Consider the following 20,588-nt stretch of genomic DNA (forward strand, 5'->3'; position numbering starts at 1 on the left):
GAAGCGCACACTTATCTCTTGACTGTTATTCAAAGAAGGATATTATTAAAGAACAGTTTATCGAAGAAGGCCTTATTATTCACCATGTTGAACATCTGGAATAAGGGTTTTAGTTCACACAGGTGAACTCTTAAACAGCAAGTTCACAGTGGGCGCTCATCCTTAAACACTAAGTTGTTCACAGGGTTCAACAGGGCATAAATGGGTGGCGTACAAGTGGGGGGCACCAGATGCGCCATGGGGCGCATTGCACCCAAATGCCCCCCCCCAGCGACGGGCCTGGTTGCCGCTATGGATTAATGCGTGTCGCGTCGAGGAACGATCTGTTCGATTGGCATACAAGACCAAAACGGTTACAGACTGGTGGACTCCGCTCGGTCACTGACAAAGCCAGTCTGTAACTTGGGGTTCTATCTCCCCAACTGGTAAGGTACAGGATTACGTTGGTATCGCGATTAAAGACGCATGACCCGAGGCCTGTACCGAGCCGGCCGGCGTTATCGACTCCCAGAGATGGTGGTGGTGAGGGTGACACCAGGGACCGGGTCAGATTCCCGGCACCCCGGATACGCAACAGTATAATTAAATAAGGCCGTTAATTAGCTTCTAAAGGTGTGTTTTAATGAATCCAAACACTCAATTTTCACTCATGCACTCCCCTGGAGTTCCCTTTGTATACATGCAAAGTTTCAAGCCATCAGGTTTCATGGTTTTGGAATTATGGAGGACACACCCACGCACGCACGCACGCACACATACACTGCCATTTATTAGAAGAGATAAATGTCACTGTGTGTCATATCAGTCAGTCAGTTGAGACGCTTTCAACCCCTTGATGCACTAACTGCAATTGGAACGTACCTTTGAGACCATCCTGAACCATTTAAACGCACACCACACAAACATCTACACTCTAGTCTTCTTACAAAACACAGATTACATTTTCAGGAAGTAATGCACAAACTCGACCCACTCAAGGGGTGGGTAGTCTGCAGTCTTTAATAATTAATTAGTCGGTAGGCCACTGGGAAAATTTCCGAGAAATAATTTTTACTTTTTTTTTTTAGCTTACCTGGAACGTAGTTCGTGGAGCTTTTGGGATGGCGCGTCGTCCATCCCATCCGCCCGTCCAGAAATATTTGCAACTTCTTCTCCAACACTACACATACGATTTCGATAAAACTTTTTCAAAATGTTCAACACCATGTCATGTCCAGGGGGTTTAACCCTTCCTGGATAGATGGCCAAACTTCTCCCTTGGCGGGCCACAGCCGACACTCTGAGATTAATGCATGTGCGGGGGTTAACAGTTAAGCGCTGCACCAGAACGGCACAAATACACGGACACAAGCAAATCGAATCAACTAAATAATAATTTAATAACAATTATCAAATATGTACAATGACAATGTTTCAAATTATAATAATGAAAAGAAAATGTGTGGTAAACTAAATCTAAATCTAATTGAGATGCCTCCACGCAGACTTAAATACAGACAAGGGGGAAAATGAACCAAAGAAAACCCTCCTTTGTTCTGGCACTGAACTGTGTGCCAGAGATGGTCTTGAGGGAGCTTTGAATCGAGGTTCTTCGTAGACACGCCAAACAAAATGGCGCCAAACTGCCTTCTCACCACTGGAAGAACATTCATCACGCAATTTGTGAGCTGTAATTAACATCAAGGCTCAGAGACTGCCATGCAACTTCATTTCACGAGCGAATTTGCCAACCGTTCCTCTGTTGCATCCGGTCGGTTCACAAAGATGGCCCACATGACGAGACGATTTCTGAGACCCCATGATTATGCCTCGAGGCACGCTCTCCTTCCCTACTCAGAAACGTACACCCTTCATGGCTCAGTCGAACCGTCAACGGCCAACGACCTGCTCAGCACACAAGCCCATTCACACAGCATGAACAGGAGAATCGTGCAACCTTCGTCTTGCCGAGAGCAAAAGCGAGATCCTATATGTCTTCTGACTAACGTCCTCTCCTGACTGCATCCATCCCTGGATTAATACTCCACAACCTTCCTCTCCAATCTGCTCCTCCCATGCCCTCTTCCTCTTCATGCGTCTCACATCACCCCCATCAAACCTCCGCCTCTGGGGCGTGGCCTGCTCGTACAAAACCCAGGAAGGTGGGGCCTTTGCCTCCTCGGCACGTTTTGCTTGTTTGTTATTGTGGTTTTGGTTATAAAAACATAGGAAAAAGTCACAGGGAAGCAGTTACAAACTGGGGAAATTATCCTTGATCCATACCAAATTAACACCACACCACCCCACGTGTGGTGACAAGTTCCACTGAAGCTCAAATTCTCCTTATTAATTACATTGAGATGTCTCTGACCCGTCCACGGACCAAACAACTCTATACAATCCTATCTTTCTAATGATATCCCTTCCTCTACCCCACAAACATAACAACCATGTATGTACCAAAGTTTATTCATGCCATTAAAAAAAAAAATCGGGCCCTGACGGGGTCCATGGGAGGTTGCTCCCCGAAATAGGTATTTGCTTTCTTCTCAGGAACTACACATGCAGTTCTGATGAAACTTGACCACAAACTTCATCACCCATGATGTACCAAAGTTTGTTCATGGCATTAAAAAAAAAGCTGGGTCTGTGGGGGTCTATGGGGGGAGTTCACTTTGAGGTTGCCCCACTAAAGAGGTATTTGCTTTCTTCTCAGAAACAACACATGCAATTCCAATGAAACTTAACTCCAACCTTCATCACCCATTATGTACCAAAGTTTGTTCATGACATAAAGGTCGGGGTGTAAGGGGGGGTTTCCCCCCAAAATATGTATTTCCTTTCTTCTCCAAAACTACACACAATATCAATGAAGCTTGACCACAACCTTTATCACCTGTCATGTACCAAAGATTGTTCACATCATTTAATAAAATCAGGGTCGAAGGGGATCCATAGGGCGGTTGCCCCCAAAAGAGGGATTTGCTTTCTTCTCAGAAACTACACACACAATTCCGATGAAACTTGACAACCACTTTCATCACCCGTGATGTACTAAAGTCTGTTCACGGCATTAAAAAACATCCATGGGTATTACTTTCTTCTCCAGTACATATTTTGTGCGTCATCCATGCCTGCCTGTGGTTCCCTGGTTGTCTTATCCAGCCACGACCAGGTGAGTGCCCAGGAGTATTGCCCCTATGTTTTAAAAGTTATTATGTGCACGTACACTTTAATATTCAATCTCCGAAAAATACTTTTTCGGAGGAAGGGGAAGGGTGGAGGTGGGAGGAGGGTGAGTAGGGAGGGGAGGGAGTTGGAAGGAGAGGGAGGGGAAGTGATGGGTGTCCGGAGAGAGGGGAGTGTTGTGGGAGGAGGGACCTGGTGTTCTTGAGAGGTAGAAAGGAAGGGGTGAAAGAGGAAAGGAGGAAGGTTGAGGGTGGGATGTGAGGAGGAGGCAGAGAGAAGGGAGTGAGGAGGAAGGAGGTGTGGGGGAACTCGGGGGTAGTTAGGAAGGGGTGAAGAGCAAAGGGAGGCGGGATGGGAAGGTAGACGCACTACCGGATTTAGGGGTGGCCAGGTGGGGCCATGGCCCCGGGGCCCCCCACATTCAGGGTCCCCCCACAATTTCGATGACATTTTGAAAATCCCTTGAAAATGTGCTTCTAAAGTTTTATTGTCGGTGAATGAAGATTGTAAACTCTTTGTAAGGATATCTTTTCAAAATTGTCCGTCATTGTGAGGTTTCTTTTCAACCTTTGGCTTTTTCAAGCCGTTTCTTCCACGGTCCACAGAACGGATCCAACGTGGTCAAAAATTCCCGGGGCAAGCCTCGGGCATTGGGGGCCTGCATTCAGATCTTTTTTTGGATCGATCATCGATGCTTCGGATGGTTGAGCGTGGCCAACTAACTACGGCACTGCCCGCCAGAGCCCAGCAAGCGCAGACCGAATGCAGAGGTCCAGCCAGAGGAGAGATGAAAAGGTGAAAGTCGACGTGGTAAAACTAGGCCAGGCCAGCACAGCACACGGCCGGCAGGGTTAGTATTGTACACACTGAAACTGCGGCTGGCAGGGAACGCTGGCAGTACCCTGCTTACTGACGCGCACAGCACAGTAACACGGTGTGACTTTCTATGTTCCAGGTGTGTGAAACGTACTTGTTGTTCGTGATTCTGGTCCGTCCCACATGCACTCTGACAATATCTCGGTCACTCGGTACCTACCAGCTGCAGAAACCACAATGAGCGGCTTTGTTGACAACAGGCACAAATCCAGGGTTCCACGGAAATATGACAGTGGTGCTCAAAAGCGGAAACGTTCCAAGGAAAAAGATGAAAGACACAAGGCCGTCGTCGACAAGACCCAGAAAATCTCAGAGTTTTTCACGACTGCACAAACAGGCGATTCGTCCATGACAGAGGCTGGAACACCAACAGAGACAGAACAAGCAGATTTGGCAACGCAACCCCCGCGTCAAGATTTGCCCAACATCTCGGAAGGTTCCACCAATGAAGAACATGCATCAGATCAAGAGGCTCGAGATGTACTGACTGATCGTGGACCTGGCTTTGCCAATTGCATTGGATGTTGGCCTCCTGAGCAACCGTCGTCAGAGATGATCGACTACTGGGCATCACGAGATTTGGAGCCGTTGCAGAATTTGACTGGTCCCTTTGATTCATCCATACAGTTCGTTGAAGGTGGGAAACGCTGCTGCTCCAATAATCTTTTTTTACCGTGAACTACAAAACGGAGAGTCCGTAAAAAGGTCCTGGCTTTGCTTCTCCACATCAACCGGCAAACTGTACTGCATCGCTTGCAAGCTCTTTGGAGGCGCTACTGCCCTGGGCGGGGAAGGATTCAACGACTGGAGGCATGCCAGTCGTTCTATCGAGGTGCATGAGCGTTCACGTGTACATTGTGCGAATATCATCCGCTTATCAGACAGAGCAACATCCGCAGGTCGTGTGGACAATGAACTCGTCAAACAGGTGAGTGAGATTGCGTCCTATTGGAGGGAGGTTCTGAAACGAAGTGTGAGTGTGATATTGTTTCTCGCTGAGCGTGGTCTGGCGTTCCGTGGATCGGATGAAATTGTTGGGTCACGGACGAATGGTAACTTCCTTGGTTGAATGGAATTACTTCTGGAATACGATCCATTTTTGGCGCAGCACATTCAGAAATATGCCAACCAAGGTCGTGGCCACACCAACTACTTATCATCTACGACATGTGAAGAGTTAATCTCCGTCATCGGAAAATCTGTTCTGGATAACATCGTCGCTCGTGTGAAAGAGGAAAAATACTTCTGTCAGTGAATTCTACTCCTGACATAAGCCACATCGACCAACTCACAGTTATTCTACGATACATCGAGAATGAGGCTCCAGTGGAACGTTTCATGACCTTTCTGAGCAACACAGGACACACTGGACTCCAGCAAGCCACGGCATTACTGGATTTTTTTAAAGCCACTGGATTGGACATCGCTAACTGCCGAGGACAATCTCACGATAACGCATCTAATATGAGTGGCCGATACAATGGGATGCAGGGAATGAGAAAAACAGGAGAACCCTCTCACAATATTTGTGCCATGCGTGACTCACTCACTGAACTTAGTCGGTCAGTCGGCCATGGGATGCTGTAGACCTGCAGCAGCATTCTTTGAATTTGTGGAACAAGTTTATGTATTTTTACAGCTTCCACGTCAAGCTATGCCAGATTATTTGACGCCCTGAAAGCCAAAGGTCTGCAAGTACCAAAGCGCCTCAGTGACACTCTCTGGTCGGGTAATTCTGATGCAACCCGAGCTCTTCTTCACGGTTACAGCGAAATCATGGATGTCCTCGATGAAATTGCAAACGATGAACAACTGAATAGTGAAACGAGAAACACCGCCGAGACACTTCACCAAACGATGTGCACGCTCGAGATAGGGTTCTATGCTGGTTTCTGGTCTACTGTCCTTGATAGATTTGATCGTAGGAGTAAAACCCTTCAGTCGCAAGCTACTGATCTCAACACAGCCGTGCACCTCCTCAAGTCACTGGCGAGCTTCGTTCAGTCATTACGCGATCAGTTTGATACATTCGTTGTTGATGGAGTGGAGCACTCAAGTACGGAGGAATTCACTCGCGGATCTCGTAGGCGAAAGCATAATGTCCGCCTCGCTCCCTTGGACTACAGACACACTCCAGAAGTAGAACTAGATGCCAAGGAGTCCTTTCGCATCAGTGGATACGTTGCGGTGATCGACATACTGCTGTCGCAGTTGGAAAAGCATACAAACGCTTACAGCGAGATGAGCGACAGATTTGGATTCCTGCGTGCTCTTGTTCAACTCAAAGTGGAGCAGATTCGAGAGTCATGCTCGAAGCTCGTCGAGCTGTATCGGGAAGATCTATCACCTGACCTCACAGAAGAAATGATTCAGTTTCAAGCCATGATGAAGGAGTCAGAGCCAGACTCGGGCTGTACTGAACTCGAGATGTACAGTTTTCTCATCGAGCGAAAACTCACCGATACTTTCCCAAACATGGAAGTGCTGCTTCGGATTTACCTCTCACTGATGGTGTCGAACTGCTCCGGGGAGTGCTCGTTTTCGAAACTCAAGCTTATCAAGAACCATCTTCGCTCCACGATGAGGCAGCATAGACTGGTCAATCTGACCATCATTTCAACCAAATCCGATGTGCTCAATTCCATGCAGGTTGACAGTATCATATCAGAGTTCGCTGCCACGAAGTTGCGCAGGAAGCTTGTCCATTGATTAAGGCACCGTGTGTATGTTCATTGATGTGGATGACACTGCCGTATATTTGCGGTCACTGGAAGTCGGCTATTAATCACCATTTCGGATTTCTCTTGCCCAGAGGGTTTTTAGAAGTTAGAAGATTTTTAGTCGAAGTTCGTAGTATGATTAATGACAGCGCGTCGTTTGTTATTTTCTTATATTAGTTCATCTCTATCTCTTACTCTTGCAGCAAACAACATTTTTGTGATTTGATTTTAGAATGAGCTCAGAGATAAGTCACCAGCCATATCAATAACAATCCGTCCATCTTGTCAGATTTAATTGTAATTTGTGAACATATATGCCAAATCATTCCTGATCAGGATCTGCCAAATCTATAGATATAAGTTCAGTTGTTGATGAAAAAGCCGTTATAATTTAAGTTGTTGATTAATCTCCAAATTTGGGGGCCCCATGCCTGGTGTTGGCTTAATGGTTAAGGTAGTGGGCTTGGGATCCTAGGGTCCTGAGTTCAAATCCCGCTCAACTGTTGAATTAACACCAGGTGGGGTTGACTCTGCCTGTCATCCTTCCGAGGTCGGCAAAATGAGTGCCAGCATGCTGGTATACTGTGTCGGAGTGGCGACCCGTCCAGGATTGTTCCCAATAGCCAAGGAGACTGCTTCGGCGGCACCAACGCTCTGCACAGAGTATGGTCCTAATGGATGGATGGGGGCCCCCCACAATCATTGGGCCCACGGCCCCCCACATGGTAAATCCGGCCCTGGGTGGGAGAGAGAGGGATTGGGGTGGGAGAGAGAGAGGAATAGGGGTGGGAGAGAGAGAGGAATAGGGGTGGGAGAGAGAGGAATAGGGGTTGGGGGGGGGGAAGGGGATGGGGAGCAGGAGGAAAGAGAAAGAGAAATGTGGGAGTAGATAAGACCAAAGCTGACTTTGCCATGATATTTAACCCCCTGGGGATCTTTGACTGGTCGAGGGTTAAATATGACCATCACCGCTGTGCCTCAACACAGAGTGCCGTTTCCTGTGTGTTTTGTATTTTACGGCGATGGCCCCACTTCACACAGGGGCAGCAAAGGTTTCATAGGCTTGTATTATGTCCCCCTGAACAAGATAGTATGGGCAAATGAGTGAAGTCGAACACAATGACTATTTCATCAAAAGTATGACAAGGCAGAATGCAGTCATTGCAGCTGTGTTTGCCAATGGTCTTGCTTCTTGCTGTTGAGGAGGTTCAGTTGCTCTGGAAGCAGTCATTGTTGCTGTTTGCTTCTTCTCTTGCATCTGGATGTTGCAGAGCTTTTGCTGCTCTGGATATTTGTTATTCCTTGTGTTTTTTTTTTGTTTTCTTTGTCCTCTTCTATATTCCTCTCCTTATGTCTTTCTTCTTCTTCGAATATCTACCTCTTTTTCCTTCTCAACAATGCCTGTATTTGGAACAGCACCAAAAAATTCATTTCTGATAAAGATTTTTTTTCACTTTCTTCACTCATATCATCAAATGTCAGATCATCACACATAAGATCACTGGATACATTGCGGTGCTTATAAATGCCCAGATATGCCAGTGTTTATGGCTTTATTTCATTTCCGCACATGCCATAACCTCTGGAATGTCTTAATCTGAGCCAAATTTCAAAATTTGAACTTTTTTGTTTTGACTTCATCATTTGCTCTGACTGCTAAAAAAACAAACAAACAAAAAAAACAGTGTTCATTTGTCCAATTCAGACATTGCCTGACATTCCGGGAATCTCCATGTGCATGATGTTTATATGACCAATCGCTAATCGCTTGCCAAGACAGCTGTTCCTTATCAACCATTTCATTGGAGTGCCTGCTTGAGTGCTAAAGCCACTTGACGAGCACTCTGCAATATTCGCACTGTCACTGACTATATCGATTGACTTGAACAAAGTTCAGGGCCCACTCGCCTGCGTCACTACTAAAATTACTAAAATGTGACAAACTCTAAAAACGCTTCACCAGAGTTTAATTTCAAATTCTATTGAATTTCAAACTGCGGAATTAAGCTCAGCAGGAGCTTAAAAAGTGATAATTTGCTAAACAAAAAAAGTGTCTCCAGATGTCTCCATGCGATGTTTAGTTTGACCAGGCATATCTTAAGCACCATTCCAGCCACACGATTACTTAAAAACCATTGATGATACAAACACAACACTTACCTCTCAATCTTCTCAGGAAACACTCATCTATCCAACTGATGCAGGCAAATGGTTCAAACCCAGCTCACTGTCCCTGTTATTGGGTCAACAATCAAACGTTTTGGAAATCAATAATTTCTCAAAATATTCAGATTTCAACACTTATTTAGTCCACAATATCCGATTCTCAAATCCAAAATAATATTTTAATTATGTACTTGAATTAGTCCGTGATAGTGGATCGTGTTTCCAAGGCAAGGCATGTTTGATGAGGCTGAATCAAAATGGCGGGTGGCGAAGACATGAGGCAAATTTGGGGTGACCAATGATAAGCCTTTCATGGTAAGTTGTTAATTATGTTAATTATCAGAAGAAAACTTCTTTCTTGACTTCAGACATTGTCCCGACTGCCAAAAAAAGTGCTAATTTGTCCAATTCGGACATTGCCGGACGTTCCAGGCATCTCCTGGTGCATGATGTTAATATGACCGATCGGCGTTCGCAAATCGCTTGCCAAGCCAGCCATTTCTTGACAACCGTTTCGTTGCAGTGCTTGCTTGAGTGCTTAAGTCACTTGGAGTGTGTTCTTCAGTGTTTGCACTGTCACTGAGAATATCGATTGACTTGAACAAAGTTTAGGGCCCACTCACCTGCGTTTGGCACCGTGACGTCATGCGGTAATTCCAATGCCTCCCATCCCACCTCCAACTCCCACCTCCACCCCTCTCCTACTCCCACCTCCACCCTTCCCCTCCTTCCTCCCACAAAATATTTTTGAAGTGCAGAAATTAACGTGTGTACACATGTACATTATAACTTCAAAGAAAAAAAAATATATATATATATATATATATATATATTTCTGGGCAATTTTTCCTGTCAGACCACAGACATTAATTACTATAGATAGCAGACTACCCAACCTTTGGGTGGGTCAAATTTGCGCATTACTTCCTGAAAAATGTACAGTCATTCTTTTGTAAGAAGAGTAGAGACGTTTGTGTGGTGAACGCGTAAAAGGTTCTCGATGGTCTAAACTCTAAAGGGTGCTTTCCAATTGTAGTTAGTGTCTAAAGGGTCTGAACTCTCAACATGTCCAAAGAGTCTGATTTGGTCCAAGTGGCCTAAACCTCCAAACATTAGATAGGAGAGACAGAACATGTGAAATGATAGCTAAACGTGGCTTGCAAGAAAGACTGTATGTGTAATTACTACATCAAGAGTTCAACCGACTGAGCGCTTCACTCTGGCTGGACCCTCCCCCTCCTCCTCGTCCAGCCCTCCACACTCACAAGCAGCCGCATTGCACCCAGGAGAATATGCTCTGATCTCGTCATGTGGAGAGTGACGGACTCAAGACTGTGGCCAAGGCTGACTGGCGAGGACTACTACTTCGCAGCTATTTGTAGAGCCTGGGCAAAGGAGGAGCCAACGGTCAGATCAAAACGCTCTGTAAGGGTCTCAAAGCACTCCCACTGGTGCGAAGATGCCTCCCCGAGAAGTAGCCTTGCCCCACGAGGCCCCGAAAACTGAAGATGACCTCACTTACCCCCGAACCTCGCCATGTGATGGGGCTCCGAGATCAGCATGGGCTGCGGGTTTTTGGGAGCGCTCAATGGAAACGAACATGTGCTGGGCTTCGAATAAGGGTTGCTATTTTGCGGAGCACCAAGGCAACTCAGGTGACGTTGAGTGAACCCAGCACATTCTTGCGCTCCGAGCTATGTGCCAAACTGTTCTGACCACAAGCATCCGTCATGGTGAGTCATGTCCATTGTTCCCTGACATCCTTGGGGAACTTTAGTGAATTTCCGGTGTCTTGACTCTGGTTGCGGAATTTTATAGCGGTTGTAGTGAGGACGCGAAAGTGCTATGCAGTTTGTGGTGAGGTGATTGAAGCATTTGTGGTGAAGTGGTTGAGCGTAGGCGATTGTGGGGATTTTTAGGAAGGTGTTGTGGTGGTCGTATGAAGGTTGGAGCTTTGAGATCAGAGTAGTGAGGAGTCTCAAATGAAAAGTCCTTTGTGGAATAGCGCGCAGTTTGAATGGGGCCGCTGCGGCATATGGTCATGGATGAGTCTCTCCATAGACGTCACCATTCGGTCTGTGATGTGCAGGCTTGCTTGAAGGAGAGGTTGTGTGCGCAAAGTAAATAAAAAATACATGAATGCAATTAAAGAACTGGCGAAAAGCCCTCCAATACATTTTGTCCCATTAACCCACTGGACATAAGAGAAAGACGATCTGAAATGGATACTAATTAAATAACTGCCTAAGGACCACAATATGTTGGGTGCATTTTCCTTCAGGAGTGTTGGTTTCATAGAACTGCAACACTACCCCCCTCCCTTTTACTCTAATCATCCAGAGTCGCCAGGCCATCGTTTAGCATGTAGGTGTAGTTTCCCTCTCAAACAATTTACCAACGGGTCCCCGAGTGTGACATTTCAAAGTTCAATACATGGCCCCAAAAATTATAAACCTCATGCGTTACATAACTAAGCGAACTAACGTGGACAACCTCACGCTACATTTATGGAATTTTAAACTAAACAGATAAGCGGTGTGCTTTCATTAATAACTATGTACATTTGTAATATTTATACTACCCATGGCCCAGAACCTGCAACTCAAGGAAGAAGAAAAACATGAGGAGGGGAAGCCATAAATGTCCAACAATGCAAAGTCTTGGTTGCTCTCATTGGCCCCCACCCACCAGGCTGCTGGAGGCAGCTTATCCTATCACAGCAGGCCATAGCCATCTCAGCCCACATTTACTGGCCTATATATTTGCACTCTTCCGGGCTGTTCATCTGCAGTCCTCAGTGGCGTAGCTGCCTGTATGGTCGTCCTTGTGGCGTGGCTGCTCACTGACAGTCCTTGTGGCTCCGTCTTCGACTCTCTCCGGGATTTTGGAAGTTGGCGTGGTCCTTTTAGGCACATGATGCAGGTGAGCAAACGGGCAAAGGCAATGGTATGGCATGTCAAAGGTAGTCAAGGCAAGGCAAAGACAATCAACGAAAGGCAAGGTGATGCAACCCAGGTCGGCAGGTGACATGGTTGTGGCTTACATGACATTCAAAAAAGCTTTTGTCCTTGTCCTTGTGTTGAGGATGAACATTCTGTAAATGTTGCTTCAACTTTGTTGGTTTCATAGAATCATTTGACAAAGCTTTTCTGAAAATAACACATTGAGGCCTTTCTTCTCCATTCATGATGGATGTGAATCCATATTACATATATGAATCATCGTACCCTCTTTTTTTGACACTCACGATGGGCTCCAAATTCTGTGAATAAAAAACAAGAATAAGTCAAAAATAACTATAAATAGAATATTTCCACAGATAAAAAAGTGAAATATATATCTTAATTTTGAATTTAATGTGACAATCAATAAACTTTATTGAATGTCACATTAAATTAAAAATTAAGACATATATTTCACTTTTTTATCTTTGGAAATATTCCATTTATAGTTATTTTTGACTTATTCTTGTCAAAAGAAAGTGTGTGTGTGTGTGTGTGTGTGTGTGTGTGTGTGTGTGTGTGTGTGTGTGTGTGTGTGTGTGTGTGTGTGTGTGTGTGTGTGTGTGTGTGTGTGTGTGTGTGTGTGTGTGTGTGTGTGTGTGTGTGTGTGTGTGTGTGTGTGTGTGAAAAGTGTGTGCGACGTCAATAAACTTTATTGAATGTCACAGATTCAATTAAAAACAAACTTCAATTCTACAGGACATCACACTTTATTGAATAAGGTGTGATGTCTTTTAGATTATGTACAATCTGTAGAATTGTAGTTTGTCGAAAGATCAACATTCCAACAGTTTGAGTCTGCCAATCTGTGGTCCCAATTCCCCCCGTGGGGGGAATTCTCCCCTGGTTGAGAACCCCCGCTCTAGAATCTATTATCAAATTTATATTTGCACTGTCACTGAACATATCGATTGACTCGAACAAAGTCCAGAGCCCACTTGCCTGCCTTTGGCCCCACAATTTCATGCGGTATGTCGGGTGGTGCTTGCTTGCTGAAAAAATGCAATTTTATTTTACAATACATTTCCCCTTTTTGTACGATCTTCTTTCCTTATACGACCCATCACTTCGGCAAAGATAGATATGTAGTTTGTTCAACCATTTCATTGGAGTGCTTGCTTGATAGGTTAAGCCACTTGATGAGTGCCCTTCAAGCTTTGATGGCGATACTGCTGTGCGTTTCCCCGTGGGGACATTTCCGGTGTGAGGAGGGCAAAATTAATTTGATGATTACAATGAGGAGAAAAATGTTTTCAGTTGTTGCAAAGGAATGAATAACCACATCATGACAAGATAGCCGAGAGGAACGCACGCTTGCTCCAAGCTGTCTGCCGTGGGTTTGAATCCAGACCCAGCTATAAACTGTCATCCTGGTGTTCCACAAGCAGGGAGATGGAAAAGTGTGTGTGCCGTCTCTTGGATGGACGTTAAACTGGTCGTCACATCTGCCGGAAGCCCCCATCTTCTCTCCCCCACCTTCCCCTCCAGGAGTATATAGCGATGTTTGGTGAGGCGTCTCTCTCCCCCCCCTTTCCTCGCTCTTCCCACCTTCCTAGCTCTGCCACCCCTCCTCTCTCCCCCTTGCTCCCCCTCCCTCCTCTCTCCCTCCACACTCCCTCACCTCTCTTCCACCCCCTTCGCTCTCCCTCTCCCTTACGGCGACGCCAGGTCCCCCAAACCACTCTCACTCCGAACTCCCACCCCACTACTTTCCCCCACTGCTCCTCCCACCACACTCCCTTTCCCATGCCTCCCATCCCACCTCTGCCCCTCCCCTCCTTCCTCCCACAAAATAACTTTTGCAGGGTGTATATTAAAGTGTACGTGTACATAATAGCTTTGAAAAAATGAGTAAAACAAAGTTTCTTGGCAGCCTACCGACGAATTAATTATTATAGATAACAGAGTACCCACCCTTTGGGTGGGTTGAGTTTACATATTACATAATGAAAAATATATCGTCTGTGTTTTGTAAGAAGACTGTAGATGTTTGTATGGTGTGCACTTTGAAGTTTTCATCCATCCATTGGAACCATACTCTGTACAGACTGTCAAGGCTGCCAAAGCAATCTTCTGGGCTATTGGGTACAATCCTGGATAGGTCACCTCTCCGACACAAGGCACTCAAATGGCTCAATCATTCCATCAAGCTGGTACTCATTTTATTGTCCTCAGAAGGATGACAGGCTGAGTCAACCCCACCTGGTATAGATTCAACAGAAAAGCAAGATTTGAAATCAAGACCTTCAGATCCAAAGCCCACCACCAAAACCAATAAGCCAACACCAGGCATAAAAAAGGATCCAGATGGTTTCAAGGGTATCTTCCAATTATCGTTAGCATCTTAGGGGTTGAAACTCACAAGCATGTAAAAGAGTTTAAAAAGGTCCAAGTGGTCTAAAGCTCTAAATGTTCAAGGGTCCAAGTTGTCTCTGTCTTAAGAGTGGAAGGGGTCTTAAGGGATGGGATGTTGGGGTCTTAGGAGTCAAAAGGGTCCAAAAGGCCTTTTGAGGTCTTATGGGTTTTTGGGGTCTTACAGGTCTTTGGGCTCTAAAAGGTCTTCGGGGTCTCAAGGGTCTTCAGTATCTTTCGGGTCTTTAAAGGCTGAGGTGGGGAATGAAAATACCCTTAGGACAATCCCCAGGATAGACTTGGTCTGTTTGCCAAATTTGGTGGTTGCCGGCCCAGCGGTCTTTGCAAAAAAATGCGAACAGACAGACAGACGGACGACAAATTTTATTTATTTGTCTCGGAAAGGTACCCTACGTTGCCCCTTCCCCTTCCCCTGTTTAATATGCTCCCACTCCACCCATCACTCCTCCCAACCCACACTACTCTCTCCGTAATCTCACCCCACCCCTTCACCTGCCTCTTCCCACCCCTTCATACCCAACCGCCCCTTCCCCTCCCTTTCCCTCCCTCCTGCCACAAAATAATTTTCGCAGGGTGGTCATTAAATGACATGTACATAATAACTTCTTAAAAAAGAATTTTAAAAATATCTCTCAGGAATTTCCCCGGTGGCCTCCCGACTAATTAATTGCATAAGCAGACATTTCACTCCACCAAACTGATTTTCGTCACCTCTAATGTTTATTTACTTCACATAATATGTGAAGTACATGTCCATCAGTTTGTTTATAAGCCTTGAATAAGCAAGAGGAGAACTTGAGGGAGGGTTAACCTCCTACAATTTCATAGGCAGACCAATTCATCAGCGTTTGCCGTCCTTCGGATATATGTAAAACTGGATTTCGCGTCTGTCGGCATAACTATAAGATTGAACGAAATTGGCTACACTCAAACAGCACGTTCCATTAATAAAGAGATAATAAACAAGAGCTTCCCTTGAGGGATGAGACTCACACTGCGACTGTCACCCTGTGTCCCCACTATCACGGAATTGGAACTCTCTGAGGCGGTAATAAAGGTACTTTATAAAGGCACATTTTATTTATAATTAAAATATAGACTATTCCATGGCGCTGCCTTCCCTTCCCCTCCTGTCATGCTAACATCCTCCAAAACCGACTCCCAACTCTCAACTCTTTGGGCAGTGTTCGTACCTTTTATTTAATTCTAAGTTGAATGCGACAAACTCTAAAAATGTTTCACCAAAGCCAAATTTCAGATTTTAAACTGCGGAATTAAGCTCAGCAAAAGGTCCGACTCCATAAAAAGTGTTAATTTGCTTAACAACAACAATAAAAAAGAACTGTTTTGAGACGTCTCCGTTCCAGGCATACCTTAAGTAACATTCCAGCCATGCCATTACTTAAAAAACCATAAATGATACTGTTTCGGTTGTGGGGGAAGCTTGAAGAATTTAATAGGAAATTTGGCATTGTGTGGAGTTGTGTGGAGTGGATTGGAGTTGCAGACGAGTGGAAAGCATCTTGATGTAACTAAACAAGGAAACAAGGAAATCCAACACAGGTGGAGGCCATTCAGCCCATCATGCCTGTGCGAACACCACACTAATCCATCCACACAAGATCCAACGAAGAAAATGCAAAAAAAGTTGTAAATTAATAGAAATTAAAAAATTGTTTCTTTGTGGTTTTTGGGGTTTTAAATTTTTATATTTTATTTTATTTTTATTTTTTGTCGTTTTTGTATTTTTTTTTTCTTTCCCCTCAGGGGAGGGGGCATGGGCTTGGTTCAAAACACACATCAACCACACAACCCCCCTTGACAAGACCCTCACCAGCAGCACTCTGTACACATGCACACAAACACCCATCAATGCTCAAACTACCTAAAATGTCCTATCAACATCCCCATACCCCTGTATCTCCATAGCTTCCAGGTACCCATCTAATTATAATTTAAACTTGTCTACTTTTTATGGTGCCACTACCTTTCCAGGGATGTCATTCCACGCATTAACTACTCTCTGAGTAAAAGTCCCCGACCTTGCTTCCGTCTTAACTCCCCTCTTCTTTACTCTCATGCTGTGACCCCTGGTCCTATCACTGTCTACTCTGTTAAATAATTCATGTGCACTTATTTTGTCTATACCTTTCATTTTCTTAAACATCTCCATCATATCTCCTCGCAACCGCCTCCTTTCTCGTGTATAAAGCCCTGTCTCCTTCAGCTGCTCCTCATATCTGAGTCTATCTCGGCCCGGAATCAATCTAGTAGCCCTGTGCTGAACCCTCTCTCTCTCTCCAAGGCATCCATGTCCTTCCAGAACTGTGGTGAAGAGAACTGCACACAATATTCTCGATGTGGCCCTCACTTAATTCCTGTACAATGTTAACACCACCTCTTTTGTTTTATAATTGATCCCCCTCCGAATACAGCCAAAAACCCGAGCTGAATAAACTTTATTGAGTGTCACATTAAATTAAAAATTAAGATATATATATATATATATATATATATATATATATATATATATATATATATATATATATATTTCCTTTGCTGCCCGGCACTGTGCTGCCCGCTTACTTCCCATATCTATTACCACACCCAGATCCTTCTCCTGTGTGACACACTCCAAAATTACCCCTTGCATCCTGAAATCCCTATTTTCATTGTTCTTTCCTCCCCAACACCTTACACTTGCTCAGGTTAAATTCCATCTGCCAATATTTTGCCCAATCTATACAAGTATCAATACTTTCCTGCGTCTGATCACCACCCCCGCTGCTATCCACCTCACCTCCAAGCTTTGTGTCATCTGCAAATTTTGAAAGCTTATTCTTGACCCCATTATCCAAATCGTTGATGTAAATAATGAATAGTAATAGTCCGAGTACTGATCCTTGAGGTACCCCACTACTTACATCCTCCCAGCGAGATATCCACAAACTCACAGCCACTCTTTGCTTCCTACCACTAAGCCAGTTTGCAACCCAATTAGCGACCTGACCAGCCACTCCACAAGCCCTCACTTTGGCTAACAACCTCTGATGTGGTACCTTATCAAATGCCGTCTTAAAGTCTAGATTTACTATGTCCACTGCCTTTCCCTCATCCACCCAATCAGACACTGCCTCATAGAACTCTAAAAGATGTGTTAAACAGGAACTACCTTTGGTAAACCCATGCTAACTACCTTTCATACGTTTGTATTTGCTTAAATGGTTCCTCATCTGGTCCTTAATTAATGTCTCCAACACGTTCCCCACAACTGAAGTCAAACTAACAGGTCTATCGTTCCCCAATTCTTCTCCGGATCCTTTCTTAAATAGTGGTGTCACACTTGCTATTCTCCAATCCTCCGGTACCTGTCCTGACTCCAGGGAGCTATTGAAAATATCCGTTAACATCTCGCTTACCTGCTCAGCCACCTCTCTCAATACTCTCCGTTGCATATTACCTGGACCCGGAGCCTTGTCTTCTCTTAGATTACCGAGCTGTTCCTTTACTTCCTCCACTCCAACCTGGATCTTCTGTAAAAACCCTTCCTCACCACCTTGATAGATACTCTCAGCTATTGCCAATTCTCCTGACTTCTTGTGTAAAAGTTGAAGAAAAATACCTGTTTAATAAGCCTTCCATCTCACTTTCATCACTAACCACTCTCCTGGTGATATTCCTCAATGGGCCCACACTGGTCCTAACCTGTTCTTTTCACCTTATATACTGAAAGAAAGCCTTGCTATCATGTTTAATATTCTTAGCCATGTCCTTCTCGTACTGTCTTTTGGCTTGCCGAGTTCTATTCTTAACTTGCCCCTGTTTACTTCGACAGTGAAATAAATCTAACTGCAGTCCTGTTATTTTAAACCGTCAGTAGGGAAGTCTGATTTGGGCGACCAGTGGTAAGGAAACCCCAGGCGACCAATATGAGGTTGCGTGAGAGTCTGGATGTGAGGAGACCCTCCCCAGTGAGGCGTACAGCAATAGAGCTGTCTGGCTGTCAGGGACCAAATAGTTGAAAAGGGGGGTGGGTGGGGGGCAAAGAAGTCGTAAGTCGGGCGACTTGTTTTTGGGCTGCGAACACCACAAACGGAAGTGCCCCCACCATTGTTGTGTACATTACCTCAACGCTGCCTAGTTGAGGATCACACGTGTGTAATAACATTTAAGCCATTGTATTGAAAACTTGGAATGAATGATTCATATTAGGTTTATGTGTGTAAGTGATTGAGGGAAGGTTCACTGAATCCATTTCACTAACCTGCACCAGAGACAGGGCTCACGGAAATTTGAAATCAGTAAATTTGGATGATTTCGCTGGTCACATTGGGTATCGTGGCATCCACCAATGAACGCAGTCTTTAAGGCGCTGTCACACCTTGACGATTTAGCCAGCATATGCCGACTTATGAAAAATTTGTCTAAAACGCTGGCACACGTCGAATACGTTATGGGTAAGTTTTGTATACGTTAAGAGCACGCTGAAAAACACTGCCATACGTCGTAGTACGCTGGCTTTCATCGTTGTACTTTGCGGTTGTCCTCAAATTTTAGCATGCTTGAAATTTTATGACGTATGCCAGCGTATGACTCACACGTTCCGCTACGCTGGCCATAAGTTGTAGGCACGTTATGCGATCGTTGACACGTCATGTCGACACACGTTACTTGTAAGTTACTCATAAGTCGAAACACGTCGAGGTAATGCTTAACGTACCCGAAACTTATATATAACCTATGAGTAACGTGTTGTAGGCACGTTACACGATTGTTGACACATGTCGAGGCACGTTATGCGATCGTTGACACACGTCGAGGCACGTTACTTGTAAGTTACTCATAAGTCGAAACACGTCGAGGTAATGCTTAGCGTACCCAAAACTTATTTCTAACCCATGAGTAACGTGCTTTGAACCTATTTGTAACGTACCTCCAACGCATATTGACGTATGTAGACGTATTTGATTGACGTCTTCCGGACGACCACAGAACTTACTGAACGTGTTTCTAATTTACAGCTACCGTATCATGGCGTATTGGCAGCGTAAAAAAAATAAAAACAACAATAACTTCCGATATTTCGTCACGTGCCGTTACGTCACGTCCGATTGCCTCTTCAATTTGCTCATGTCTTTGTCTTAGTTCCTCCTCTGTGAATATTTTCTGTTTGAGGATATTGTCACGTCGACGTCGAAACTTAAAAGCAAATGTCCGAATATATTTTAAAATTCGTGATGGACTAAAAAAAAAAAACATAAAAAAAACAACAACAACTCTGATATTTCGTCACGTGCCTTCACGGAGCCAAGGAGAAAAAAAGAAAATGTGCCTTGATGGAGAAAATAAGTTTCGGGTATGCTAAACATTACCTCGACGTGTTTCGACTTATGAGTAACTTACAAGGAACTTGTGTCGACGTGTGTCAACGATCGCATATCGTGCCTACAACTTATCCCCAGCGTCGCAGAACGTGTGAGCCATACGGTGAGTAAGTCGAAAATTTTCAGCATGCTTGAAATTTCACGACGTACGAGACGTACCACGAAATATGACAGCATACTTCATCGTTTTTCAGTGTGCTCTTAATGGATACACAAATTACCCATAACGTATTCGACGTGTGCCAGGTTGGTTCGGAAAATTTTTCATAGGTCGGCATACGCTGGCTAAATCGTCAGGGTGTGACTGCATGGTTGACACTTTCAATTTTCAGGCAGTTGTGACTTAAATCGGCGTGCGGCAGGTTTTTAACAGGCTTCGCCACGAGTTCGTCGGTGATACGTGCAGCGTACTATGACTAAGTTAAACTATCATTGGGCATAGGTTGTGAATGCCGACAACAGGCTAAGCGTTCGTTGGGAAAAGTTATCTATAAGACAACGAAATGTTCTGTGCCCGTTACTAATATGTTATGCATACGACCAACACGTTATCAATATGACCAAAACTTAAAAAAAAAAACATCAAAATTTCAGCGTATGCCAATGTTTTACATACATTTTTATACATTGCCATTGCTGGCTAAATGGTCAAGGTGTGACAGCACCTTCAGAAGGGGGTCGTAAAAACGTGAATTTTTATCTTGCCAAAACGAAGTTTTTGCAAGATATTGTTACGGCTGTGGAAATTCGCATTACACCATGAAGGGTCTGGAGGTGACATATCTCTAAGTACATGTGTAGTGAGCCCCAAATCCGTTGTCTAGAGGGAATTTATGTGATTCATTCGGGCTGCGACGCTTTGAGATAGCCGTTTTTCTGTTCTATCTTTATTTTGAACC

The sequence above is a fragment of the Eptatretus burgeri genome, unplaced genomic scaffold (genome assembly GCF_056783735.1).
Source record: "Eptatretus burgeri isolate ZD-2024b unplaced genomic scaffold, Ebu_testis_v1 Ebu_testis_scaffold_3163, whole genome shotgun sequence".
NCBI classification, from domain to species: Eukaryota; Metazoa; Chordata; class Myxini; order Myxiniformes; family Myxinidae; genus Eptatretus; species Eptatretus burgeri.